The 17,537-nt window shown below is 40.5% G+C and overlaps 1 protein-coding gene across 2 annotated transcripts in view; it reads right to left on the bottom strand.

Annotated features, from left to right (window-relative positions):
- Positions 1 to 17,537, bottom strand: part of LOC309701688 (SH3 and multiple ankyrin repeat domains protein 2-like) — a 303,803-nt gene that overhangs the window by 114,725 nt on the left and 171,541 nt on the right. The window lies entirely within an intron of this gene.

The following is a 17,537-nucleotide window of genomic DNA, read 5'->3' as shown; positions in this document are numbered from 1 at the left end:
TCACGGACCGGTACCGGTCTGAGGCCCGGGGGTTGGGGACCGCTGCCCTATAACACCTGGAGGTTGGTGTGATAGTGCAATATAAGTCATTCGAATGTGAATTACCTTGTCTGATCTGGAGTTGTCACTGAGTTCATTTTTCACCTGTGTGTGGACAGCTATCTGCAGCACATCAGTAACCTTGAGGTCACCCTCATTCTTAAAAAAGTGCCAACGTGACCCTGGATATGGTTCATTCTTTGAAACTCTAGTATTGTGTAACCTTTTGTTGACACATGGGATCACATCAGACGGCAGTGACCAAACCATGATATTGTGGCTCCTTATATTAAACTCGACTGAAAGGGATTTACTGCCCAAGCTCAGAGTTAATGGTGCAGGCTGAACTACATAGTTTGTATCAAAAGAAATCGATTTCTATATGTTTGCAGCTTTAAGGAGCTCTTACAGTATGCCCATTTAGAAATACCGCACAGAGAGCCAAATAACTTTGGAAGGGCTCAACCTCTGGACCTCTCTGGTGTTGGATTTTGGAGGTTTTGTGTCACTCTTCTTCACATAAATGATCCACTTTATTGTATTTATTTTGAACCTCTTAATCCTAGATGGGCTACCAGTGTCCTTAAGATAGGTCTCCTCTTGTTGTATTGCTTAGTGCTTAAGTATTTATTAGATTACATTCTGGTCTATCTGACATTCATCATGTACAGTATGTAGGTAGCATCTCTACATTTTCATGTATGAAACATAAAAGGAATCATCCCATGATTGATTCAGACGTCTCATTAATGACACAAAGAACCAGCAGTCAAATAGAAACTTTACCTTTATCGCAAATTTGACAGCATTAAGCTTAAACAACAAATCCATATAATCACAGAAGTCCCCAGATTAAAAACATAGAACTTTCACTTTATATGAATATTTTAAAGAAAAGTTTTAAGCTCATGTGAATACAAATATTTAGAGGAAGAGGCTATTAAGAATGATAATTACAACAGTTAATCTTTCAGTTTTTACAGTAAGGTAAATGTTAATATCCCGATAAATGTGGGTATCCTGCTAATGCTTATTGGCTGATTGAGGAAAAAGTAGCAGAAAGTATATAAGTATGAGAAAAGCTAATAAACCCTATGGTTGCAGGCTCATCTTTGCTGTTTGGCTCTGAATTTCTATATTAAACTGTACAATCAAAACATAATCCTGCATTTGCATCTGTGATGGACAGGCAATGTATTCTAAAGCATCGTGCTGTGCAATCACAGTGTGTATGTGAACATTAAATAGGGCTATTAAGTCTGAATTGCATCCATAGGTCTGCTGACATTCTGATTCTTATTAATCCTCTCCAGCTGAGCGCATGCTGTACAATTTGGGGAAGAAAAGGGGCAATTACGCTTCTTGCCATTGTTGCATTTTATTCTGTGCTGATCTTGCACTTGGCTGGTCACACTTTGTTTTAGTGGTTCTCTTGACCATAAGAAAGCTTCATTTGTACTAACATATATGCAACGTCTCTGTTCAGCACGGCTGTAGAAAAGAACCTTTGCACTGAACTTTTTTGTGTGATTTCCTTCCTCTTTGGAGCTAAAACAGCCCATCCAAACACATGAGATATCAGTGGAAAGCCCAGGATGTCCTCTATTAAATACATCAGGGCTTAGTTGGGTAGCTCAGATAAGTCAAAAGATATAGACCCAAAACAAACATCCGTTAGAGAGCACATAAATGAATAGGCTGGTTCTCGGTAATGAGATCTGGGGGTGGTTGGCTTGGGCTTCTTGTATTTTCTCCTATGATACCATATACTACTGTATAAGTTCAACCAGGTCCTGTAAAATGGCTATTCATCTTAAGAAAACATAGAATAAAGCTTTGGAAGATGTTTTGACGGTAAAAACTGTTTCTAAAAATGCAACGCAGTCAATGAGATAAAGCAAAAAATGAAGTGTGAAAGATAAAAGATTATAAACCTTCAGTATGCTGTGCTAGTAACTAGGAGCGTACCAGCTATGGTTTTCTCTGTCAGTCTTATTAGACCTGATGGAAGCACTGAGCAGCTCCAACATTCATTCATTGCAATGTTCGGTGGTACACCCAACCCTGGGTCCTGCCATTCATTAGAATGTTACCACATAAAGTCCTCAGACCCCAACAGTCCAGTCTGCATGCTTCACTGTTGGTTTGGTAGGAGTCGGGGAAACTACACAAAATCAGAGAGGTGCTTTTATTTTTTATACATAATTTTCTTTGGCAAATTACACAGATCGTCCAAGTTCATACATTTCAAATATTAAGTTTAGGTTTTATAACCTAAACTGCAACTGATCTGCATCCGATTTACTGGTACACAACTCCACTACTCTCATCTTTGTGTTTTAGTGACTGCTAAACAGTAAGTTGCAGCACTTCCTTTCTCAGGTCTTTTTCATTGCTTCGTTAGAGCAACAGACAGCACCACTGCCTTGGAAGCAGCTGCTGATGGAAGTTCTGATTCTGGTGTCTCTGTGACCTGCAAAGCAGCCAAACCTGCAGAAAGTGGAGAAATAGATCACGTGGCAGCATGTGGAACTGACTGAGGCTGCAGAGCAGAGCAAAGACTACAGTCATCAGTAGGTGAAGCTGAATTACCGCTGCATGAAGAGAAAGTCACGAGAGAGTGAGCTGATTACTATTTACTCGTCATAAAGCACTTAGAAATGACCTTTCATGCAGAGGACCACATAAACTGTATTTTACTCATTTAGTCCCGCTCAGTGTTAACCCTGAGTCCAACGTCACCACTAACCCTGTCACACTGTCTGTTTTGTTTTAATGAAATTGTTCTCCAAGTCTTTGCAATCAGGGAACAAAGAAAATAATCACTAATCTAAGCAATCCATATCTTGAGCATGATGGAGAGAACATACAGTCCACCAAGAAGATCAGCTGTGCACAAACACTGAACCAAACCCGATAGCCATGACCTCCACTCTAAGCCGCTCTTCCTCTGACCGTCAGTACATGATAGTCCACTGCACTGTCTCACTAAAGCAGCAATCGAAGTTGGCCTTGATTTCCCCCATGGATTCTTTACTCCACACACTGTGAGATGAGAGCCTACAGCTGCCATCGCCAACTCTCCTCGCAATTATGGTGGTGCAGGGAAAGCCGAACAGAACAGGCCCGCAGCCATTTCAATAAGCATCTCCTGATTTGGAGATGATTAACACGGTGGTGCTAAGGAGGCACTGTGGCCTGTTAGCTGTACTGTAGCTTCGTGCTCAGCACTTCCCAACAGCCTGAACATCCGAAGGGGGATTCACTGAGTCATTATCACTTTCCAGGACTAATATCTCAGACCTCTCTCTCTTTCTACAACAGACGTGTTGATGAAGAGATGCTATCGTCTAATAATCTAGCACATTTAGGAGCCACTGGGCTATCTGTGTGTGCCCCTGAGGTGTGTGTGGCCTCCTAGCTGCTGAGGCTGGTATTAACTTCTAAGCACGCACACAAATATGCGTTCATCCCAACTAACCTTGCAACATCTACCAGAAAAGGAAGTGGTAAGTTAGCTATGTGCTAAATAAGCAACAATTCAGAAACTAAGACCTTTAAATCAACTCTCCCACAATTCTTATCTTATAAAATTCCCTTTTTGGTATCTCATACAGGCAAAAGCTTCATTTAAACCTAAACCTAACCAGGCCACTGGACGCTGGAGGTCAAGCAAGCATCTTATGTAATACTTCTAAAAGTGGAATCTATGTAGGTGAAAGCTCTTCATGCATATCAAACAAATGAGAGTTTAGAAGCCCTCAGCCAAGCTAAATAATGTTTTAGACTTTGTGCTAAGACACCAAGTAGTTAGATGGATGCAGTTTAAATGCTGTTTGTGTCTTAGTCCAATTTGTGCAAAGTAACTTTGTCGGTGTTCCTTCAAAGGTCACTCCTCACTAACATTCAATGATGTTTTGAATCAATCCTTCAGTTAATAAGACAATTTTAACTCTCCTCGCTCTGCTTCTTCATGCTGTGAGCCACACAGCAGAGGAAAAGGTGAGGAACTCAGCCAAGAACAATAAACACTAAAAACTATCAGATGAGATGGTTTAAAATATCCACAGTGCAAATCTCAGTTTCAATGCCATTTACACATAATTTGAATTTTTTTTACAATTATTTCTCTCACTCAGACGTCAGAGTCTCACGTCCAGTCATAAATAGCAAACTACTGACTGAGTCAAAGGGCAGATTATTTGAGTCATTAAACACCAACACCCAAAAAAGCCCCAACTGGAACAACTAAACGTCTTTCTGCAAAAATCCATCAGATATGACATCCAAATCATTTTAATAATAATAATGAGTCCAACATTTAATGTGCATTCCCATCATTAATGTAGTCTGACAGTGTCATAATACCACAGAAACTCTTAGACAGGCAGTGTTTAGTGTTGACATGGAAAACCGCTGTTAGCCCTGTGTCTCCCATCAACAGTCAAGACCCGGATATTTCTTAATAAAAACACAAAAAGTTGAACAATTACTGTAAATATAGCAAAAGTATCCTCTTTGAAAAAACCTCACAACTATCAGAACTTAAATGAAGACTGCATAGAAACACAAGCCCTGAATTATAATAGCTATAGCTCGTTATAAACTATCATCTATTAAAAGACACAAGAACAAGATTCTCGTGTTTGCCGAGAACAATCTACAACTGAGCTATTTATGAGAAAAAGATTTACACAATGCAGATGATATAAATAAACTCGGAAAGTATATTTCTGGCTTCGTTTTGTTAAATGTCACCCATTCAGTGATCATTCTGAGATATCCCCAGTACTGGTAACATAATATAAGAACATAGATATAATCTGCCATTGTATCCTTTAAAATAATCTTCCCGCTCACCTCTGTTATATGTTTGTATATTTTTATTACAGTGACTGAATGTGACAGGATACATAGCTGCATTAGATTCTAATATGTAAATCTGAGGTGTGAATTTGCTTTCTGAGCAGAATTTACAGGACAAACTTATTTTCAATTCCATGTTGAAATTTCAGTTTCCAACCCTCCACTCCATAAATGTAACGTGTTATATGAGCTCTCTCACTCCTAGGGGGTGAACAGCTTTCCCAGATAACGCACTTTCTTAAACAGTCATCATTAGCTCATCGTTAGTTTGTGGGGGTGTGAAAAGTGAATTACACTGATGTGCTTTTACAACATTTCTCAGCTGGAGGAATTAAAGATTTAATTTATGTCTTATTTCGTCAAATGACACGATAACATCAGAATTGGGATGATACTAAGTCCTTAAAAGGCCTAAACGTTAAATACACCACCCCTCACTGGACTGTGTTATGGGACTATACTGTGACTGTATTGACTCTTTAAAATACTTTAACAAATTGTACATATGTGAGTAACTTATGAAACTCATGAAAAAAGCATTACCATCAGCTTTTGGTATTATAAATCTGTAGTTTTAGTTAACTCAACCATTCAACTTTACTGTTATTTAAATTTCGGAAGATAGATATATTTGTCAAATCAGAAAAAGTGATGATTATGGACTTTTTTTTCCTTATATTTTAAATTCTGAAGCTGTTTTCTTTCTCTTTTCAATTTAGCTAATATTGCATATTTAGGCCGAACATGCTACATTTGCATTTTCCATCAGATGGAGCTATTCAGTTGAAGCGAATGAAATGCTTGCACCTGGTTATGGTCATGCACAAGTTACCAGCAAGATGCTCTCTTTTTAGGAATACTACAACAAATTCAACAAGGGCACCTAAACTACTCACCTAAGCTAAGTAAACATGCACAACACTACAGCATCTTTACACATGGATTAAAAAAGAGATTTAAGTTGAACTAACTGATATTGGTCATACATTGTCGACTGCTAAATCCAGCACATTATGATAAATGATGGTGCTCACATACAACATGATGTTCAAGCATAGGGACCTTTTCTTCAGTGGTTTTCATGTATATGAAATCCCTCCCTAACTTTCTTTGTAGTTTCTGAATTATAAAGGCATTTTTTTCATTTTCACTTGAGTTCAGTGGAACAAGAGGCCGAACGCCCATCACTTTATGAAAATGCCACAATGACAGATGGGTAAATTACTGTTATCTGACACTACCATATCAGTGGTGACGCAAAAAGGGGCTGATTCATAATTCCCTGAAACCACACATTTACTGCTCAAGACAAGTAATTTGTAGTTTTGTACAGTACTTTTAACTAAGGCCAATAAAGGGCTGATTTCAGATTTGATATATAAGTTTAAATGTAAGTAATAGAATTTAGCTAAATGTTTGCTGCAAGAGATTTCAGAAAAGAACACTGCGCATATTGATGCTCAGAAAACACATGTTCTGCAACACCACAAACATTTATGATAGACCTGAAAATACCTGGAATTATTGCCCATAATAATAATAATTATATTTAATAACAATAATTTTTATAATGTTATTTTTATGTATATTTTGTCTTACACTTTATAGATGCAGAGAACCTAAAACTATGCAAGTAAGGCAGTTAAAATAAGTACTAGATGGATATTATGTTCTGTCACCGAAGACTTATTTTCAATTAATAATCTTTCATTTAGTTATGGCACTTGATTTAAGCTTCCAGCCTGTGGGCGCATGACTCTGACATGAGCTGTACCACAGCAAACCAATTCACTCGCTCATTAAATGCAATGGCATCATTAGTGCTATTTATATTTAATCCTTACTAAATGTTAATAGTAATGACATTAGGATACTTTGAAGTCCGTCTCTGCTTTGTGCTTGTATTCGCTGAGGATGCTGATTTTTGGCATCCTTTCTCAGCCTATAGGCGACACAGCCCGACGCACAGCTCCGCTCGCGAGTCTTCATTGAGAAAATAGCAGCGAAAGAATAGAAAACGTCAACCCAGCGACACTGTTTCACACACAGCCAGATGGATCGGCTGCCCGGGGTCTGCTTGAGTGAGGGGAACGAGGCGCAGTCATGTCTGTGCGTGTTTTCTCCACCTTTCAGTCCCATTTTCTTCTCTTTTCTGTGACCTACAAACTAGTCCAATGTCGGGCGCTGTCTCTTTTTTTTTCTTTGTCGCCCGAAAAAACCCCCAGACAACTCGCAGATTTAGGTTCGTGTAACCTAAATACGCGCCGACCTACCTACAGCTTGACAAACGCGGTTAAAATAACCCAAGAACGAAGACAAAGCGAGCAAAATTCCTCCACTTTCTCCACTAAGTTGTGTACTGAAGGAAGTCTCAATGCCCAGAAGCTGAGCGCCTTATTTGAAAAGTAAAGAAGAGAGTGCGCAGGCTCTTACCTTCCTTTTTTAAGGCATTTATGATCGACTTCATGTTTACTCCCTTGCTACTCCGACTTGGCGTCGCAGTTCGTGCATATCACAGGACTTTTAAGACCCAGAGTTTTCCTTTCAGCACCACGGAGAGCGACTCTACAGCGCACATGATCCCGCTCGCACCCTCATCTACCACCGCCTCCCCGGTTACAGTAGCACGACCCCTTCCGCAGACACTCGCGCACATGAATCCCTAAACTCCGCCCCTCACACACTTCCCTTTCATCCTCGTCTTTCTCACTCTCGTGGGGCTGAACCGCACTGCATAACCTCACACTGGAGCTGGAGCAGAGAAAGTCATTAGTGAGAATGGAATCCAAGTAATGCTTTACTGCAACAACAATACACCGTAAAGAAAAACAAAGGCAGCATCAAAGCAGCTCATTTTCTGGGCACTATTTACTTTTAAGGGAATATTATTGTTATACTGTTACATTATATATTCCTTGTATTGCATTTGTTTTCTTTCTCTTGACAATAGTTTCATTAAAGCACATTTTGAGGTCACTTTGAAGGAAGGGCAGATGTGAGAGTGAAAGTGAGGTCAAAGGTCAAATGTGATGGATATTTAGACTCTTCATACACCAGCATCATTTCCTGTATGTTGCCAGTACAAATAAAGACAAAGGACTTTTAGTCTTAAAGATGAAAGGCATTTTATAAAATTTGACTTTATTTGACTCAGTCTGTCAGTCGGACATCCAAAGTGCCTGCATGCCATCAATACAAACAACAGAGCATTATTATCACTTTATTATCACTCTAGCTTGTGATCACTCTATTGACCTTTTCAATCTGTACACGGTACTTTCTTTATGCTTACCGTAAATACCGCAGTTGTAGGAAATCATCATTAAGTTGACCTTGATAACCTTGGTGGATGGATTGTTAACGGAATTCATCCAAAACTTTTTGAGCTCTTGTGTTTAGAGACAGAATGATGATGAAAACACAAATGTACTGGCTGAGGTAAAAAGGGAGGAACAATTACTTTTATTTCTTTCTTTAACCTAATCTGTACTAATTATACTGAGTTATCTGTGTTTTGCCTTCATACTGAGGACTGTAGTTGCTTCATTTATTAATTTTTAGTTTGTCAAAACAGAACATTTTAGTTGCAAACAGATACACTTGGGACTATTGTAATGCATTATTATTAGGTTGTCCTAAAAACCTTTCACTTGATCCAAAATGCTGCAGCTAGAGCACACACAGGGACTAGAAAGAGAGCATATTTTGCCCATACTAGCTTCTCTTTATTGGGTCCCTGTTAAATCCACAGTTAAATTTAAAATCCTGCTCCTCACATAAATTCTCCTATACGTATACTACTACTACACTCTACTTTTAAATACCCCAGGAACCACGAGTAAAGCAGCAGTATAAGAGGAAGTGCTTTATTGAGCCCCTCTTCTGTGGAACCAGCTCCCAGTTTGGATTTGGGATACACACACTGTCCCTGCTTTTAAGATTAGGCTTCAAACTTTCCTTATTGATAAAGCATATAGTTAAGGCTGGATCAGGTGATCTTGAACCTTAGTTGTCATATCTGACATTGCAGTAGGCCAGGCTCAAAACTCAAAACTTTTTAACTCTCTGTGTTAATGCACCATTTTGCATTTAATCATCAGTTATTATTAATTTCTGTCTCTCTTCCAGAGTGTGTCTTTTGTCCTGTCTCCCTCCCCTCACCCCCAGCAGACAGCCATCTGCTGGGGGTGAGCCTCCCTGAGGCTGGTTCTTGAGGTTTTTTCCTGTTAAAAGAATTTTTCCTTCCCGTTGTTGCTTGGTGGTAGGTGTGTTGTAGAGATATGTATGTTGTCAGCGAGTGCTCAATAAACTCCTTAGATCAATAAACTCCCAACCCAGACGTGTGAGAATAAGACTGATATGTCCTACCCTGACAACCCACAGATGCCAGTATCATTTTACCAAACACCACAGGACACTGCACACTTTTGATGTTCTGGTGGAGGGTCTCTCTTTCACACATTTATTATATACATGTGTGTTTCATTATTTGTGCATATAGTTTAAGCACTAATGACTTTGTTAGGTTTAACAAAGCTTGTAACAATGTTAATTACACATGAAAAAGCGTGCTTTTCTGAAAAGGACAGATACCCACTTGCTCACATGACCCCGAGATGCCACCTAAATAGATAGTCATCTTTTTAATTCCTTTAAATAAATCAGCCATGGTTGTCAACTTTCTGGTGATAGGGACGGTATTAAAGTAAGCATTTGGTTTGGTCATGTTTGGTTTTTGACTCAGTTCAGTCTCTGGCTAAACAACGAACTTCAGCAGCATGGGAAAATGACATGAATAATAAATCAGAGTTCCTGAGAATGAAGCATAAGCTAGATCACGGTTTGATGGTGGAAATGTTAGATGCTGTTGATGCATTGTTGCAAGAGGTTGCAGCACATGCTGGATTTCATATTAGCCTGTTTTGGGGAGCAGAGGCTGAAGGGTTAAAAGCATGGGATGTGCACTGGTGAGGGGTTCTTCCAGAAAGAAATCCCTTGTGTTGCTAGGCAACTCAGAGGGGGGCAGTTCTATAGATCATTAAGGCTACGGTTCCACACCACTGTGCCTACCTGTCTTTTGCATGATGAAATATTTCCACATGACTCCTTTATCTGTGGCGGCTCCTCTTTGTTCAAGCTCTGCTGTTGTGTGAAGTTGTGTGCTTACACGCTGCCCTTCTCAATGAGGGCTCGTTAAGACTTTACAACTCGATTTCCTTATCCTCCATCTGTCTAAGCACAACTAATACAAATTCATTCAAGAAGTGACCCTGCAACATAACAGATGGATACATGCAAAAGCATATGTTGTCATAAAATATGCAAGCAAACAATTACCATGCTGTGCTCGCCACATCACCCAAACCACCCGAGCATGATATATAATCCAAGCCATACGCAGACTGTTCCAGAAGTTTCAGTTTCAAATAAAAAATCTATTCAGCCATAAAGACTCCTTTAACTAACAGACCTTCTGTAACAGTCTCCATTTACAGTAACTGAGAAAGACGTTAAATCACAATATGCACTAACATGGCTTTATTTGGATCTTTCTAAAGCTATTGCATATACACCAACGTTTTTATGGACCTTGCTTATGAAAGCTATTGTAGAGGCAGGAAAAGGAGCCAACTGTACATTTATTCATCATTCAGTCCTGGTGATTATCAAGGTGGTATCACAGTAAAGATTCCACTAATGAGACTTAATTCATCCACTGTGGCGACTGACAGAGGGCTTGAAAGATCCATCAAAGATCAAATAGCTCTGTGATTAGGCCTATGAAAATCAAAAACCATACCTGATTTAAATTTGGCTGATCTCACATTGAAGGTTATCCTTTTCTGCTCCACTGGACCATTTTCAGTGTGGCTGCTATTTTTACATCTCTCAGTAGAGCCCCATCATGTCCCCTTGTACTTGTGCCTCTGTGATGGGTGCCGGATTTTCCAGTGTGGCAAAAAAGTAATCCTTCAAATAAATTTTCATTTTTGGGAAGTGAAGTCAAGAGGTAGCAAATATGGTGAGTGGGCCAGTGATGATGATGCAAAGACTATAGGCCAAAAAAACAAACAAATTAAAAATTACCTGCACGGTCTCCTTCAAATGCCATCAGCCTTTACATTAGAATCCAGTACTAACAGCTTCAGTCTGGGGAACCAGACTGGGAATCCAGTATCATTGAATACTGGAAGAAAAAACTGATGAGCAGAGTCCTGTTCTTACTCTTTGCCCAGCATTTCATCTTCAAGCTTGCAAACGATTCAGCCGAACACTGCTTAGTTGTACATGTCATCACCTACAATTATCACTGGTATGAAATTCATTCTCATGACCAGTTAAAGGTTGGTGGTGAAATCAGGGTGCACAGTGCACGTCAGAGCAGAATCAAATCTTTGTGGTAGAAGATTCTGACATGTTTGAGAAATTATTATTAAAAACAGAGATCAGTCAGACTTAAGCCAAATGAAATGTTTAGATTTTCATGGCTCTCATCTTTTGATCACTCCTTGAAACACAGTAATCAAATACATTATGCGCACGAGGGAAGCTCAGTGCAGCAAAATTATTTATATGTAACAGCAGAATAAGATGTTGTACAGTTATGAAAAGCTCTGCACTAACATGCAGTTCTTAGTTACATGGTAAGTCAGGATGTGGACTGTATTTCTCTATCCTAATGACACAGTGCTAATCACGCTGGCTGTATTAAAAAAAATACCCCAAATTCTCAACTTTCTTAACCTGTCTTTAAAAAGAACTCTAATCTGGCAACATTAGGAGCGTGACATGGTATAATACCAGAGGAGCTGTGAAAGCCAGTTATAAACACTGGGAGACAAAAATCACTTTTAATAGAACAGAGTTACTAAAATAATACAAAATGCCAGATCAGACCACTGAATGTAATTATGTGAGAAATCATCACTAATGACTAGTTTACCTGTTTGGCATCTACCAAAAAATAAACAAAAATAAAAATCTCCACATAATTACAGTAGTACTGTAATAAATCACACTGATGAATAATGATAATGATAATAATACAATATCAATAAATAAATACAGCACTTTAAGTACGAAAAACATTTCAAAGTGTGAAATAGCTTAACATATAGCCATGATAAATGTATATACTGTCCACTAATGCTATACAAACACAATTTCCAATTCAGATTTTAAGAAGTTTTTTAAAATTGAATTTGATCAGGAAAAGTACACAGGGGGTAAACACTGGTTAAAAGGAACTTTCTTTGGCTAATTGTTGCGTCTATAAACCACAGAAAAAAGTGCTAAACATCTATTGTTAGGGGGTCATTTATTTATTTAATCTGACTGTACGAATGTAAGAAAATCCAGCAGTAGTTTTATGCCGAGGGCTGAGTGCTTTTAACTCTTCCTAGAATTTGTTTAGCATGTTCGCTGCATAAATAAAGCTGTACTTTAAACTGGAGTACATTGGTTTAATATGTAAACCAGAAAATACATTTTTATCTGTCTGAAAACTAACATTTTTGCAAAAAAACATAAAAACTGCCTTGTTTCAGGAATCAGTCAGACGCCTTCAGTCTCGTCTTCATAACTAAAAAAAATTGTATTACTTACATTTTCTCTGTGATTATTTGTAAAATGACTGCGTCGTGGAAAATGACCAGGTTTCTTGTTCATTGTTAAAACTGAAAATCACATTGGAAAAAAATCTTAATTTCTTATGTGATTTCAAACAGTTTGGGCACCAATAAACTGACTTCACTGTGGGATCTTTGTGCACATAAAAATAAGCCCTGATGCATAAACATCAAGTCCCTTCTGCCCTGCATGACTTTTGCCAGCTGACAGTAGATGTCTGTTTTCCTGCAGCACAGACCCTGCTGTGTGTCAGCCAGCTCAGAGGTTTTTGGAAGGATTTCTAAAATTACTTTTTCAGGGCTTTGGCAAAAACTGACTTGTGTTCAGGTGCAGTTTAGGATGGAGCGTGGAAGCAAAAGGACAGCTAAACTAAAACCTGCAGCAAAAGCGAGAATAGATAAGCTTCAAGTGGTTGAGGTGTGCGTGTGGATGTTTGTGGATTTTTAAAAAAATGTTTTGTGTGTTTGCTCAATGTATGCACCCTGTGGGATTATCACACTGTGGCAGCGGATGGTCTAATATGCCCATCTGCCAATCATTCTTACATAAGCTTACTGCTGTATGGAGAGAGAAATCCACAGAGACCCTCACAATACTTTGTGTAGTTTTTGTCATTTTTAGAATCAGTTTGAAAGAGAACATAACCCGTGGTGAGAAACATTTTCCAGTATTAACACACTGTACTCATTTATTCTTGAGTAACTTGACTGTGTAGCTGAGACTGTTAAGTATTGTCTTTAATACCAGTAAAAATCGATTGTACTGTGCAAACGTCTTGTACTACACATCATTTCTTTCTATTCGGCTTCCAAGGAGCCAGACTTTCTTGTAATGTTTAAAGTGGACTTGAGCTCAGTTTTTCATTATATATCGTTGGATTTGTCTGCTTTTTAGTCTCATTTTCAGTCCAGTCCTTGTACCTGACCATTTTCAGTGGAATGCTTGAAAAGACTTATAACTTAAGACATGAACCACTGAAAATTTCAGGCGCAGATTTAGGCAATAGCAATGTATCTATACACACATAATTTGTCATGTTGTTTCTTTCTTTATTGATATGAAAAAATGACAAAGATTGCTCGAGTTTTACCGGCATAAAACAAGAACTGTAGTGATAGTCAGTGGAGCAGGTCTTATGAAGTGATGAATCAATATGAATAGACGAGAGAGGTACAGCAGAAAGTGTCTACAGCCATCTGAAAACATGGTGGAAACTCTTTCATGGTCTTTGAGCTGCATTTTAGCCAGTGGTGTTTGGGAAGTGCAGTCAGATTTCAATCTAACATGCAATACCATCTGAAAAGCATCTGATTGGTAACAGCTTGATTTTTCACTATGACAGTGATCCCAAACACAGTGCAGATGGAGTAAAAGCAGACCTGGACAGAAAAACACACAATTGCACACAGACTGCATCCCCCCAGAGCCTGGACCTTACAATTTTGAAGCAGTGTGGAATTACGATGACAGAAAGTGGAACAAAAGGCAGCAAACATCCAAAGAAGAGCTTTGAAATGTCCTTCAAGAAGCCTGGACAACTATCTGCAGACTGTTTAATGAAAGCTTGCTTAAAGAGAGTTCAGACTGTGCTAAAGAATAAAGGTGGGCAGATCAAATACGGACTTTCAAGCTAGTATAAACTATATTTTTGCTCTATGTATAATTGCACATATTTCAACAAATTGCTCCTATTTGTCATTTTCTTAGAAGAAAGAAATGAGGAATTTTAGCACAATAGTGGCTTTTTACAGGCATAGGAAAGGTGATGCGATAGTGCAGCAGTGGACAAGTCCTGGTGGTCAGTTTCTCGAAGGAATTTAATGAAGTGACGACTGTTAAGTCCACTCTATTTGCTACATGATCAAGCTGCAATTTAGACTTTCAGAGGACTTCCTGGTGGATTATACAGTGCAGGAAAATTATATCCAACTTAGGGTTTTGCTTCCTTCCTGGTTTCTCTTTAGCAGTCTGACTTTTTTTCCTTTTTTGCAATCCAGGAGAAGTAACATTTGAAAGGTGACGTCACGTTAGCTTAATCCTCATAAAGACACCAGAAAACCTGGTTTCCCCTTTAGGGCCGTAGCCTTGTGACTAAACTAAACTAAACTAAACTATACTAAACTAAACTAAACTAAACTAAACTAAACTAAAATAAAATAAAATAAAATAAAATAAAATAAAATAAAATTTGGGGCCAGGTTTTGTTTGTTTGGTTGGAGGAGGTGGTAAAAGTTGGGTGTAAGTTTAAATTGGGTTAAAACAATTTATTTGTGTTTGGGTCCCTCCCACTGTACTTTTGTTTTTTTTCTGTCTTTTGACAGGAGAGACTAGCTGAAGAGACAAAGACCAGGTTTAAATGATGTCAGTAGATCCAGAGCAACAATATCATGGACGGACTTCATTTTAATAATAAGCTGAATAAAAACCTACAGGCTTTGAAAAACAGACATTTTTATTCTTGGTAAAATCTAAAGTATCTATGGAAACTGTAAAGATTGACCCGACACTCTGGTATGCTGTATGCTTGCGAGCTGTTTATTGAAGCGCCACACACATGTGGCTCTACGTTTCAGCACACACACTCTCCTCTGGTCTCCGCCTTCACTATATATAAAGGGAGAAACCTCCACCTCTCCCTCCAAGCCTCCTTGGCACCGCCCCCTCGAGCTCACCATCCCACTCCCCCCCTGCAGCTGAGCCAGGGACCACACCACCGCCACAGAAACGTAACTCTGTAAAAAAAATCTATAATAATTTGTTAACTATGATTTGGCAATTTGTTAATTTTGTCACGGCCAGGCGGATCAGCTGCACGCTGATCAGCACGCTCTATCTGTTTGTCTCTCTCTCCTCTTCTCTCTCGCCAGGGCGGAACTCACTGTGGGTTCACGCCCTCGGGTCTCATTAAGATGATCAGCATTTAAGCCAGGAGGTGACTGCTGTTCGTTGCTGGATCGTTGTCTACCACGCGTTAGTGAAGCCAAGCTACTGCAAGTCGAGTTAAGTGTGTTTCCTTTGTGCGTTGTATTTAACCCTGTCTCCCTGTCTACAGAGCTCCCTGGATTTTTCCCCCCATGTGATTCCCGAGTGGGAAGTGTTGGAGTGAGAGCCAGTGATCGTGTGTGTGGATGATATGAAGAACGCGTGCTTTTCCCTTGGACTTCCCTGGAGCCCCTTTTCCCTCACGCAGCGCTTGAGTCCTCCTCCAAACTGTAACAATAACGATCCAGCCATCATGGACTCAGTGGACTCAACCCCCACCCAGCAACCCGTCCTCACTCCGGAGGCAATTCTGGAACGCCACAAACACATGCTACAGCACATTAACCAACAGCTGGCTGCGCTCACCCAAGCCCTCGCTCAATGCATACCGTTGGTAAGCCCACCCTCACCACCTCCGTCTGTTTCTCCTCAGTTACCGGCTCCCGACCCTTCAGCGGCCGCTCCATCTGTTTCCTCCGCGCCGGCTCCCGCTGAGCCTCCGCAGCGATCGTTACCAGCGCCAGAGCCTTTCTCGGGTGAGTTCCATAAATGTGCTGGATTTTTGACCCAGATCACGTTACAATTCCGACAGTTACGAAGAACGTATGACACTGACGGGGCCAAAATTGCCTTTATTGTTCAACTATTACGTGGGCATGCATTGAACTGGGCGCAAGCCGTTTTAAGAACAGCCCCTGAGATTTCTTACGAGGACTTCCTCACCAAGTTTAAAAGTGTTTTTGAAAGAGGCACCAGAGCAGAAGTGGCCGCCCACAGATTGTTGAATTTGAAGCAGGGAAGGCGGAGTATGGCGGAGTTTTCGGTCGAGTTCTGGACCTTGGCTGAAGAAACGGTCAAGTAAAGCAAGCAAGCAAACGGTCAATCAAGTATCGGGCAGCATGGAGGAGAGTTAACAGCCCATGCAACTGGGCCGCTCCAGACTGTCGCCCGAGGAGCGGCATCGTCGGTGGAGGGCCGGTGAGTGTTTTTATTGTGGCCACAAGGGCCATATTGCCACGGATTGCCCGTCGTGGCCAAAAGACAGCGCCCGCCAGTAGTGAGGAGTGTATGGGTGGGTGAGGTCTCCTGTTCTCAGTCTCCTCCTCGTCTGATGGTTGCAGTCACGTTAATGATTAGGCTCGAGACTCATTCTCTTGATTGGAGAAAAGAAAGTATTTCGGGGTGGGGGGAAGAATGTCACATGTCCTGTTTAAAAGCCGCCACCCCCGCCATGAACCCACCAACCAATTCAGCGATCTCCGAACCGCCAGATCTGTCCTCCGTGCCGTCTGTTTATCACGTCCTGCCACAGGTGTTTTGTAAGGATAAGGCACGCTCCCTTCCCCCTCACCAGCTGTACGACTGTGGGATTGACCTCCTCCCAGGCGCACCACTTCTGACCAGTAGGTTGTACAGCCTGTCCCAACCTGAGCGTGAGAGCATAGAGAGATACATCAATGAATCCCTTGCCGCGGGTCTCATTCGTCCCTCGTCCTCACCTGTTGCCGCCTGTTTCTTTTTTGTCACTAAGAAGGACAAGAGTTTATGGCCCTGTATCGACTATCGTGGCCTCAACGCCATCACAGTTAAAAACAAGTATCCCCTCCCTCTGCTGAGTTCCGCGTTCGAGCTTCTCCAGGGGGCCACTATCTTCTCAAAGCTGGACCTGCGCAACGCCTACCATCTGGTGAGAATAAGGGAGGGGGATGAGTGGAAAATGGCTTTCAATACTCACCTGGGCCATTTCGAATATCTTGTAATGCCTTTTGGTCTCAATAATGCACCAGCTGTGTTTCAGGCCCTCGTGAACGACGTTCTTTGGGATTTCATTGACCACTTCGTTTTCGTCTACTTGGATGACATCCTCATCTTCTCCTGCTCCGTCACTGACCACCAACGCCATGTCAGGCAAGTTTCAGCGTCTCCTTGAGAATCATCTCTTTGTTAAAGGGGAGAAGTGTGAGTTTCATGTCTCAACTGTTTCCTTCCTGGGCCACATCATCGACCAAGGTAACCTCAAA

Source organism: Aulonocara stuartgranti (genome assembly GCF_965226115.1).
Source record: "Aulonocara stuartgranti genome assembly, chromosome: 1".
Taxonomy (NCBI): Eukaryota; Metazoa; Chordata; class Actinopteri; order Cichliformes; family Cichlidae; genus Aulonocara; species Aulonocara stuartgranti.
The sequence above is the reverse complement of the archived record's forward strand: the minus strand, read 5'-3'. Positions and strand labels throughout refer to the sequence as shown.